Source organism: Rattus norvegicus, chromosome 15 (assembly GCF_036323735.1).
Source record: "Rattus norvegicus strain BN/NHsdMcwi chromosome 15, GRCr8, whole genome shotgun sequence".
In the NCBI taxonomy this organism is placed as follows: Eukaryota; Metazoa; Chordata; class Mammalia; order Rodentia; family Muridae; genus Rattus; species Rattus norvegicus.
The window spans coordinates 37,428,548-37,441,160 of NC_086033.1; the positions used below are offsets into that span (position 1 = coordinate 37,428,548).

Consider the following 12,613-nt stretch of genomic DNA (forward strand, 5'->3'; position numbering starts at 1 on the left):
TCATAAATGAGTCCGCCGACATCTATCTTTGTTTTTAGTTAAGATATGCTTTATATTCTGCTAAGTTCCCCCACTTACACATACATCCTTGAGAGACTGTACAAGCCTGAAGGAAATGGGCTTAGAGTGTACCAAAACTCACCATGTAAGCATTTGTGGTCACTGTTTAACTTCCTGGAATTGGGGAAGCTTTTTGTTATTTGCCTTTAAAAGACACTGAGAAAATATACTCGTTGCCGTCATGGTATTGGCCAGCAGCCCTACCATATTTGTCTCCTGCATCTTGCTTCTGCCTTTCCTATAGTCGTCCTCACTCCCCCCAGTCATGGTTCCCCCAGCACTGACTGACCAGTAGGCTCTGGCAGAGGCAGAACGGTGATGGATGTGATGATGTGACAGTTCACTATGGGGAATGCAGTGAAGGACACCATGGAAAAGGTGAGTGCTCTGGAAAAAGAAGAAAAAGAAAAAGGGAGCTCAGGAAAAGGGAGCTTGCTGCAGGGGGTAACTTTCAGGAGTAAAAGACAGGAAAACCTAGATAAGGGAGCTCAGAAAAAGTACGAAAGCTCAAAAAAGGTAAGGTAGTTCAGAAAAAGTAGAGGAGCTCGTAAAAAGTAAAAGTCAAAAAAGAAAATCAAAAGAAAAAAGAGAAAAGGAAAAGAAAAGGAAATGGCCATCTGCTTTTTGTATGTACGTTTAAAGCAAGGTTACAGTAATTACACAGTTCTTTCAGATTTTGTGGAGAAGGCTTGTCCTTGGTAAGGTAAGGTACAATAAATTTTGCAACCTGGAAGAGAGTTGAAGAAAGACTTCAAATTTATTATGCCGTGCATGTACTAGGAAAATCTATATAAATACTTTTAGACTTTGGACCTTGATTAAGGGTAGGAGAGAGAACACTTTGGCAAAGAAGAGAAAAAGTGAAAGTTGACTGTTCAGAAGTTGGTCTCAGTGTGCCACCTCTGTGGACACAGTGGAAAGAGGATCTAGGGAGGGGAATAGCATCACGTGGCTGCCAGAGCTCGCTCTTCTTCCCCTATCTTCTTGGGTGGCTCCCTCTCCTCCTCCAGAGGCAGCAACACCAGGACAGACAGCACCATGGGCTCTTGAGCTCTGGTATAGGTGGTTTATGATCCAATCCTGAAGGTTAAGGTCTAAGAAAAAAAAGTTTGTGGAAAATGTTTGAGATTGAATAATGCAAGTGATAAAGGTTAGAGGATGTAAAAGAACATAGATGATGATGATTTAAAAATAAAGCAAGTTAAAAATGTTAGAGGGTCTAAGAAGATGTTTTAATGTATATAAATGCAAGTTACAGAGATGTAAGAAATAATTAAAATAGGAAATGTTTCCTATTCCCCTCACACACTAATCTTATTTCAAAGTTCAGAATTTTAACATTGACCAATGGAGTTCTGATAAGCTAATGGAACACTGGCAGTTTACAATTCAATCACAGGCTCAAAATTTTAATTTCCCTTTGGTTGTCTTCTGAAAATGGACTTAAAGGAGCTTCTCTTCATGCTAAAAACACCTCTGTTCAATCACTATATCTAGCCCTCTGGATTAAGGAAAGAATGTTCTGTACCTTTTAACCCAGACCTATAGCATTCACTAGGTCTCAAAGGCATGAGTCTACTCCTGTTGTCTAACAGATCCGTGTTAACTATGTTTCTAAAATATGGATCTCAATACAGTGGTAAACACGAATGTACATCCTTTTGTGAACTAAAGGTTACATAAGCTTCAGGGAATCAAGAGTCCTGAGACTTGGACCCGTCTGCCACAGATCAAATGAACTCCAGATAAGCACGCCTGCTTGTGCTGATCCAATCCAGCAGGTGGTCTCAAATATAAATTATATAAACTAGCATATATCATACAAGCTAGAACTTACATACATTGAAACATGGACAGTAAATGTTTATTTTTTTCACATGTCATCAAAGGATGGCCCATCCTTAATAATTATATACATATTCACATATGCGTGCATATATATAAATTATTCCCATTAGATATAAATTATACATCAAATGTAAATTATATAAGTAAAATGTAAACTCTATACATTTAATATGATTTATATGCAATAATGTATTATATACAGTAAATGAATTAGAGGCATTAAATATGAATTATATATTAAAATATGAATTAAAACCAGTTAAATATATAAAATATGTTATAATCTATATAAAATATATAATTTTGCATGTCCTCAAGGACATGGAATTATGGAATGAGCCATGAGCTCTAAAAAATAAGTTAAAAAACAGAGGGGGAACCACTCTGGAAACCAGTCTGGAGGTTCCTCAGAAAATTGGACATTGCACTAACTGAGGACCCAGCTAAACTTCTCCTGGGCATATACCCAAATGTTATTTTAACATACAACAAAGAAACATGCTCCACCTTGTTCATAGCAGCCTTATTTAGAAAGAAGCTGGAAAGAACCCAGATGCCCTTCAACAGAGGAATGGATGCAGAAAATGTGGTACATTTACACAATGGAGTACTACTCAGCTATTAAAAACAATTAACTTCATGAAATTCATAGGCAAATGGACTGAACTAGAAAATATCATCCTGAGTGAGGTAACCCAATCACAGAAAAAAACACATGGTATGCACTCATTGATAAGTGGATATTAGCCCAAAAGCTCAAATTATCCAAGATACAATCTACAGACCACATGAAGCTCAAGAAGAAGGATGACCAAAGTGCTGATAATTCACTCCTTCTTAAAAGAGGAGCTGCCTTTCCTGTAATCACCCTTACTCCCCCAGTTCTCCCAGTTCCTGTATTGATTGACTGATAGGCTCTGGGATTGGTACTAAGCATGAAGGACTCTAAGTGTCTGGATAGTGATGTAGCTTCATTTTTAATGAAGACTCCCGTCACATTCCCTTTTGAAATGATTTCTGATTGAGAATGAAGACTCTTGAACCAGTGGACTGTAGATGTGATTAGAGTTCCCAAGTGGGCCCCGGGGTTGATGGAAAGGAGGGGTGTTCCCACTTGCATGCTTTTGTGCTCTCATTGCCCAGTATGGTCCTTTGGGGGATAGCAGTACAGCACCACACAATGGTCAACATTTAGGCCATCTCTGTCCCCCTATACAGGTAATCATTTCCAAGCTGGCTCTTCTGCCATTCTGTCAGCTGGTTGCTTTGTTGCTAAATAGGTCAATAGATTCCAAGTAATGTACCATCTGACCAATCCAGTAGCTTCTATTAGAAATCTGAGAAGAGCTAAGTCTCATTTGCTGTTAAGTGGGTTTCTTGTTCTGATGCAATGATAGGAGGAATCAAATTGGTGAACCAAACAGAACATAAATTGATGACATCGTTCAAGTTTAATGAAGTGAGTTCAATCCCTGGATCTCTTGGTTGAAAGAGAACCAGATCCTGAAAGCTTTCCTCTGACCTCTACACACACAATAGTAAAATTAAAAATTAAATATAGTTCTTTTGGCTGAGATCCTGAAGTAACAATCATAAAGATTATCCTATCCTATAAATGGCTTTTCTTTCCTGAGTGTAAAGAGTCCAATATGATCAATTTACCACCAACTGGCTGGTTGTTATTTTCAAGTGTTACCTCCCCACTTTATACTACACAGCCTCTTGGCAATGGTTTCTGCTGGTGGCAGATTGCACTTGTTAGATTAACATCAGCGAGTAAGAGTCCTACATCATGAAGTAGGTCCATGTGTGGCTAGCGTCCTGATAGCTATGCCATCTCTGTTCCTGAATCTGTTGTGCCAATGTAAAGATGGTTGATGGGAAAGCTGATTTACAGACCATTGAAATGGTTTAGCCAGTAAAGGGTCCTGCTGCCAAGTCTGATGACCTGAGTTTGATACCTGATATCCACAGAGTGGAAGGGAAAATCTGACTCCTACAAGCTCTCCTCTGACCTTCACACTTGTGCGAAGACATCTACCTGTCTGCACATTTGCATATACTCATACAAAGATGGGGGGTGGGAGGGAGAGAGGGAAGAGATTCAATAATTTGAGAGGCAATCTGGGGGACATGGGAGGAGCTAGAGGGCAGAAAGAGAAGGGGCACAAATAATTAGATACAATACATATGCTGAAATTCTTAAAAACGTTTAATTAAAAGAGGTAGAGCTGGCACTTAAGAGATGTTAACACAGATTTAAGCATAAGGTTAATAAAGAAGTGCTTGAGCAGAGGGAAGCGTCCTGTCAAGCATATGGGTGTCTGCTTCTCCAGAAGAGTGTGCAATTATCTTTGTCAGATGGGGCTCCGGGTCTGGGGGCCCAAGTTACAGGTTACTGTTTCCTAGAACAAAATAATACCGGACATAGGAACATGATGGAAATAGAGGTTCTATAACGAAAGAGAGAAGCTCTCCTCAGTATGGGGGGAGTCTAGAGAGGTGGGGCAGGACCAGTCCTCAAACATCTTCAGTTCCCAATGTCATGACCCTTGTAGGTTATTTAAACAACTTCAGCCTTCTCCCATGATAAGCTTCTGGGAGGAATTTCTAGGATTTTGGGCATCTTGCTTTCTTCATGTTAATCTTAATGCTTTTATTTTCTTTTTTAATTCCCACTGTATTTGAATTTGTTATAGTTGTATATAATGGATATTGGTGACTTCTGAAGTTGCACCTCCAAGGGCTCCTAATGAAGATTAAATGTGGCTACAGTGAAGTTCTGAGGTGAACTGGATAGAATATAGCTGACAGGTAAAAACAAAATCTAAGTCATAAGGATGTGTGGGGAAGTTGGATGTTTTCAGTGTTTACAGAAGTTAATATTTCATTGTGAATGAAATCTGCCTGCATCCACATTTGGGCACACATGCACTCCCACACATACATACAACACACACACACACACACACACACACACACACACACACACACACACACGGGCAGTGGGGAAGACAAAAAGGCAGAGACACACAGAGAGAAAGATTCTCATTTGAGATATCTACAAAATATCTGGGAAAGAAGGTGGTCTTCTAATGTCAGATACATTCAAGCCTTACAGTTCATTGGTATTTTAACATTCTTACTTGAAAATATTCCTATATGACAGGAATAATGTCTTTCTGTAGGCAACCTTCAGCACAAACATTAATTGTACTCTATTGGCAGCTGGCAAAAGGTATCAGAAAGACTCTGTGGTAAGGGACTCCTTTCTTCCCTATGTCCCCACAATTTTCCATTTCTATCCTCCCTCAAGTCTCCCAAATTTCCATTCTTCTGGTGGAGCTACTCCATTGGCTGATAGTGAGAATCTAGCCAGCTGTGAGTTACTGTAGTAAGACCATACAGATCTGATATGAAGAGTTCATAATGTGTGAGATCAGGTGACAATACTTAATCTTAGAGGAAATGCACAGTATTACATTTCCCTGCATGGTGAAATCCCTGTTTTGAGTATGTAGTGTTAGGGAAACTAGAGAAGTTGCAGCTGAGGCTACCTGAATAAACAATGACTGAAGATAATGAATCTGCAGGAAGAGTAGGTGGTGTCTGACGACAATTTTGAAAGATGAGAGGAGACCGATGAATATTATGGGAAATGTTAGAAAAAGAAACAGAGCCAGAGTCATTACATTAGTTAAAAAAAAAAACAAAAACAAAAACAGATTTTACTCAGGGACAAGTACAATAGGGAAAGAGACCTTAGAGTATAAAATAGGGCTCAATTACTATATTGCAACCATTTCTAAGTAAAATCTGTTTTTAATCTCTTCCTCCTTGTTTTTCAAGAAAGGAGATGGTGATTCCGAACATTTGAGATCAAGGCAAAAGAATGAAAAGTCCAGGGAGGTCTACAGCAATTTAAGGAAGAAAAAATGTAATCTACCGAAAGTACTCAAGAGAAACAAGAATTCTCTATGGGGGAAAGCCACGTTGTAGTCGGGGAAAATAAAGGCTGACGGTAGGGTTTTTGTAGGACCAAATCTGTTTAGTGGTAAACAGAAAACAAAGGATTTTGCATTTACCACTGGGGAAAAGGTGAGTCTGAACAAGGTTGCTTGGATGCTGGGTGCCAGGAAGTATAGACTTTGGTCTCTAGTGCCAAATGGGAGAGCCTAGGGCAGTAGGGGTTCCTACAACTCATTAAGTGTTCTTCTGATAAACGCATGAAGCACAAAGCAGTCGCTCCCTTCCGGACCTCCGTTTACCCGCATAGCACAAGCACAGCTCTGGGGCAGATAGTCAGCGTTCAGGAGCCTTGTCTCGGTCGGCTTAACGCAGGTGTCCAGGCCTTCCTCAGACCGTGCAGGGAGACACGTGCGCTGACAAACAGCGGCCTGGAGAGGGCGGGGTGAGAGGAAGGCCAAGCTCCGCTACCATCCTGGGACGCCTTCGCCTTCCCGCGCTCTCCGGAGACCCACGCGACCCGGCGCTGCATCGGCGGCCCGGCCTACAACAAAACCGGAGCAGGAGCCTGAGGAGACGGAGGGCGCGCGCAGCTCCGGTGCCACGTGACGCGACCCGCCCACGTGACCGGTGGCCCTGGCGCTAGCGCTCGCACCGGGGCTGTGGGGAAGGAGCCCATTAAGGCGGCGGCGCTGAGGGCTCAGGGCCTGGCCCGGAGGCCTGACAGGTAGAGCGCTGCAGGGCGGAGGTGCGGCGAGCCGGGGAGCCGGGCGGGGCCTTGCTTGGCCGCTGCGAAGTCCGCGCCCTCCCGAGGGCCGTGCGCACCAGGCGCGTTCGCGACCCTTCGGCGACGCGCACTCTGCACCCCCGGCGTTCTGTCCTGCGGGAACTTCACCCAGGTGTGCGGCGGCGAGCTGAGTAAATGGCGTTGCCCGCGGCCTGCCTCTGAGGAAACTCGCTGCCGGTCCCACTGGAGAGGAACACCAAGCACGCAGGTTAGCGGTGGGCAGCTGACGGCTGCAGAGCGTAGAAGCGGAGGGTTGCAGTTTGAAAAGACAATAAATGTTGCTTTTAAAAACATTCGTAGTCCCCCTTGCCTTTGCCCTGTTTCTACGAGGATTGAAGCTCGTGGTGGGCAAAAATCGGAGTTTCTGGGACTGGCGTGCTCTGTAGCGGGGGTAGCATCAAAAGCAAGAAATGCCGGCGGGCAGGAGATGATGCTTGGACCCTGACGGGAGTTTAGAGTCGTTTAAATTCTGGCTTCAGTTAAAATCACAACAGTATGTAGGTTCTCTTCATATGGGGCCTGGGTTTATTCCATTGTGTGAGCACCAGTGACTTTGCTAGTACTTCTGGGCGGGCTTTTTTTTTTTTTTCCCCCTTTCTTTCCCCCTCTTTGTGCCTATCGAAGAGGAAGTGATGTGTTCATCTTTGAAGTGTTTCTTGTGTGATTTTTAAGTCTTATGATCCAAAGGGTTAAGTTCCACGAATCTCAGAAAACATACAGAAAGCCAAAGCTGTGAAGCTTGTAGCTTAAAACTTGTCTTCTAAGGTTTTAAATGGAGGACCTGTGTGTTCCAGGAGCTGGGAAGTCTGGGATCTTTATCTGAGAATCATGCAATTGAATGGTTCTTTCTGTGTCTTGGTACTTAAAAAGAAGCATAAGAAACAGAGGTTGGGCCTTTTATGAATCTAGAGGCCAGACAAGACATTGAGATACACTTTCTTTCTTAATAAGATCTATAGTTAAAATTTTAAAACATTTTATTATCTTGCATGTTTCCAGTAATGTGATGAAAACTGCTGGACTACATTAAACTAGAATAGATTTCCTAACATATCAGTTAATAATTATCTACTATGTATTTGGCTCACAATGTGGACTCAGAATTTAAAGTTATCCAACATATCTAGGCCACAATATACAGTTTATAAGAAGTCTACAGAGTGAGTTCCTGGACAGTCAGAACTATACAGAGGAGCCCTGTCTTGATAACAAACAAAACATTTACAGGCAAATGAAGAAAACTTTAGAAAATATAAATAAATATTAAGAAAGAATGTATACGATCTGTAATTTTATTATCTAGAGAAAACGTTTTGTATTTTAGGGTGTGAGTTCTATTTACTTTGGAAATTTGAGAAGCTCCAGCGTTCACTTAGTAAAATTTCAGATTGTAAGAGAAAGCCACTAACAAGAGTTTGGGCATTGAAGCTACCAAAGTCTACCTGATTCTAGAGTTTAGATAGTGAATAGCAGTTCAAGTAACTGTCTACTTTTGTCTTTTGGTGGTAGTACATACACTTTATCATACTCATGTACTGGAGTTCATTCTGGAAGGTCTTTTCTGAATCCTCTGAAGGTGTTAGGAAAGTCTGTAGTTTGCAAACATGAACGTTTCAAGTGTCCAGCTGTTAACTGGAATAACTTTCTCATACATGAGAAAAAATAAATTGTGGGGACAGAGTCCCAGGATTGAGACCTGAGCACAAACTAGACATGTCAATATGTCTAGTAGCATGCTTTGATGACAAGCCTTTAAATCTTATAATCACAAAGAAATATACAGTGAAGATTGTGTAACTGGCTAAATACATAACTAACTTTCTTCCGTGTCTTTGATTATTACTGATGTGATTATGTTACTGGTTTTAAGTTAACACTTTGTGATGTTATCTAAATGATGAATGTGCTGTGTTCTCCCCCGGGTAGTTTGTCCTTTGATGAAGTTAGCATCATGCTTATAGTTTTTAGGACATGTTAGATTTTCCTTAAGCACCTATGGGAGAAGGAATCTTAAGCAAACTGTCATTTCTTATGTGTTTGTCACGTCAGAAATGGACAAACAAACGTTAGCTTTCCTAGGAATTCTCTGAGCAGCTTCTTGTTTACTTCAGACCACAGCTTAAAAACAACAGAAAGACCTCTTTCCTGGAGGAGGGAATTCTGAGGTCTGCATGTCCCTCCAGACTGTAGAATCTAGACCACGGTGTTCAACTTCTGGGCTCTGTCTTGCCGTTTTTTGTCTTGTTTGTTTCTTTGTTTTTAGGACAAGATCTCACTATGTAGCCTTGGCTGCCCTAGAACTGGCTATGTAGACCAGTTTAGCCTTGAACTCATACAGATCCTCTTGCCTAAAAGTATCCCTGGTCATAGTCCACATCACGGAATATGTTCTCTCCTGCTAATCCTATAGCCACTCGGGTGGTTTGTTTCCCAACCAGAGCACATGATTTCAGTATCATCTTTTAACATAATAATGAACTGTCAGAGTCTCTGTCCTAAAATTGCCAGAAACTTCTGGACAGTGAAATAAAAGTGGCCTCTTGGGTGACAGGGCTGAAGAAATGCTTCCAGGGCCATTACCGTAGGTCGTATTTCAAGTGAAATAATTTCTGTCTCTTGGGAGAGGACAGCTCTAGGACCTTCCACTCTCATCTTAAACAATGAATTTGATACATCAAGGTTGGGAAATTCTAGGACAGTAGTCAGGCTGTCTATAAATGAAGCTGGAAGACTGACCTCTATACAGGTGGCCTTAGTTAGCCATGTCTGATGAAGAGAGAATTCAGTGCTTGTCCCAGTTCAGAGCTTACTATCCCTTTTCCTTTCCCAGTTCTGTAAGTTGTGGTAGCAGTTGGGACAGTGATAGAATTAGTGACTCAGCAAATGCTTGAAACTGTATTGTATTTGTAGCCCTTCCAGCACTGAATGAGTGAAGAAGCTATGAAGGGTGTTCCTAGTCTAGAAGATCTGAAGCTGAGCTGTCTTAGAGACTAGTCTGGACCTGCAAGCTGTAATGCCAGGCTAATTGGGAGAGTGAGCAGCATCTCAGCATCCAGAAGCCCACCAGAGTGGGTATGGGAGGAGTTGCCACAGGTAGCAATTGGCTCCATGGTGAGCCAGAGGATTTCTTGATCTACTGTTGCAACATAATGGATGGTAGTTGTAAAGTTGTACTCTAAAACGTTTGCCCCAAACCCTAGAACCCCTTTATTTGAAAGTTTTCCTAGAATACAGATACAGTGAACTACAAAATAGAACAGATGACTACGAATGGGTTCTTAGAGCACATTCCCATCATCCTGGTGTGGAGAAGGCTGATATGAAAGGAAGAAAGTTAAGGATTACCAGCTCTGGAAAGAATGAGGTGGTTTTTATTAAGCAAATGTTTATACTTTATTATTACTAGAACCCTGAGCATTTGAGCGCTAGAATTCCATATGACAGCTTTTCTGTGATAAATAATTTTCATATAATTGTCATTTTGCAGACAGCACATGGTTGTGTCACATGGCCTGTGGAGTTGCATGCTGTCTCCCATCCTTTGTGTAGCCCAGTATGGTTTTTGCGTTTAAGGTTTCCACCTGGTATCAGACCCCTATCAGGCCTTTGACCTTCAGAGGGCCGAGGCCATGACTATATTGCTCTTTACAGTGTTCCTGGCATCATTGGTATCTATGGCAATTGCAGAGGAATTAAGTTAGCTACACTATGAATTTGTTTCACATTATTATTTGGCTTTGCGTGTGTGTATGTGGGAGGTGTCTTAGACTTTATCAATAGCTCCTGAACTTCAAAAAGAGCTGAGCTGTGAGGCAGCTCCGCTTCTTAAACCAAGGACTAAAATCAGATCCCATCCAGTTTATAAAAGACATGGCTGTAGGGATCTTCAAGGTATATATAAGTGGCTAGTTCAACACAGTTTGAAGTTTAGAAGTCCTGTGTGTATCTGACACAGTAGCGTCTAATAACATAAGTGTGGTTGTAGCACAGAGGCTGGGGATGTTCAACCTCTGGAGCCCTGGCCCTCACCACCTACCTGTTTCATGCTAGAGCTGCAGACTCCTTCCCGCTCCCCAGACCGCAGCAGACTGCTTAGAACATTGGCGCTGTCCAGCTTTGAAGAGTTGCTTTCTGTATTTTCTTTTCCTTTCAGGTCAGCAGAAGAGCTGTTCAGAGGGAGAAAATCCTGTGGGTGACATCATTCCCTGTGTTCCAAATACATTCTGGTTAGTCTGGGCGGGGAGCCCTGAGTCTATTAAAGACATAGACTTATAGGTCAGCTGTAAATTCTTAATATTTTATAATATCAAGACTATTATTTCATCAAAACAAACTTTCTTGTACTATTGACCTCCATTTCCTGACTTTTTAAACTCTGTAAACATTTTCAAGAATGGTTTTTGCCAAGTCAACAAAATACAAATTTCTGCATCTCATCTTAACCTTGGTTCCTGGGGGAAAGTAAAAGAAACAGGCTTCTAAGAGGCCTCAGAAGAGTCACTGCTTCTTCAGCCATCAGTTCTAAATTTGGAAGGTCTGCATGTGTATTCTCTGAATGTACCTTTGAGAGTATACAATAATCTTTCCACCATATGCCACAGGCTCTCTGAGAAATAGCACCGTAGCTGGGAAAAGCCATGCTGGAGAGTGGGTTATTGATCTGCAGTGCTAATGGGCAGAGACGATGCAAGGCCTTAGAATACAGATACAGTGAACAGTCTTAGTGGCTGAAAGATGTTCTGACTTCTGCCTCTGCCAGACATTTCTCTGTTCTTCCCATTGCTTATTATCTCCAGAAACCAAACGCATAACAAAAACCCAATGATTTGGGCTGAATGTGTTAATTCTGTTGGTGAGAAAGCATTTCCTAGAGCAGAGTATGATCCTGTTGGTCAGTGAACCTGTTGCTGGGAGGTGGAAATAGGTGGATCCTGCAGGCTTGCTCCACACAGTGTAGAAAGTCAGTGAATTCCAAGTTCAGTGAGAGACAATCTCAGAAAATAAGACAGAGGAAGATACCTGAGCTTGACCCCTGGCCTCCACTCGCACATATATTTATATACTTACTTAATTGCCTACCTTAATAAGTAGGTTAATATTTTTATAATTATATGATTACATACACAATAGCCCATGCTGATAGCAAATCTGTTGATACTCATGTTTCCTGTTTGGACCAGCCTAACTAATACTGCTCTATATATGATAAACAATGATATTGTTAGCCAGGCCTTCTTCCTGACTGATCATGTTAACGCTGGCTTTCATGTACTCAAGAATCCCCCACAGCACCTTCTTACATGTTGAATATGAATTACAGAGTTTTAGAGCTGGAACAGATTTTTGGGAAATCAAGGCTCAGAACAGATAAAAACATAGCACACTGACTAGCTAAAAGTAAATGTGGGCCTGAAGCACCGGACTCACTTAGGATGCTGTCCCTGCTGCTATGCCAAGATAGTACTGTGTCTTGTGTGTTGAAGGGCTGTGCCTGTAGAGCTGTCTAAGCAGGTTCTCACACCGACTCTCAAACTGTCAGCCTTCCAATAAATTGCCTTGTAAAGTAAAGCTTCACCTAATTTAGCCACATTCAAACTCAGCTCATAAAATTAACCCTCATTTACAAGGTGAGCTTGATCTTGAAGGAAATTACCAAGCCCTGAGGGCAGAGTTACTTGTCAGAGTAATTGTACCATTGAAAGTTGTATGGCTTTTAATATCACTGTGTTTTAAATCAATCTCTAACTCTACTTAACATACCTGCTCGCTCTCTCTCTCTCTCTCTCTCTCTCTCTCTCTCTCTCTCTGTGTGTGTGTGTGTGTGTGTGTGTGTGTGTGTGTGTGTGTGTGTATGCTCATGCACGCCTTTCTGTGTCTGCCTGCCTGCCTGCCTGCCTGCCTGCCTGCCTGCCTGCCTGCCTGTCTGTCTCAGGTATCCATCCCAGGCTAGTC

General features: G+C 41.9%; 1 protein-coding gene across 5 annotated transcripts in view; it reads left to right on the forward strand.

The window, feature by feature from the left end:
• The first annotated feature begins 1,905 nt into the window (after nt 1–1,905).
• Rcbtb1 (RCC1 and BTB domain containing protein 1) overlaps nt 1,906–12,613 on the forward strand; it is a 47,468-nt gene continuing 36,760 nt past the window's right edge. For 3 of the 5 annotated variants that reach the window (XR_010057839.1, XM_039093498.2, XM_039093500.2), the window contains exon 1: nt 1,906–6,869. The gene's annotated coding sequence lies outside the window, so the exon portion shown is untranslated. 5 annotated transcript variants of the gene reach the window in all.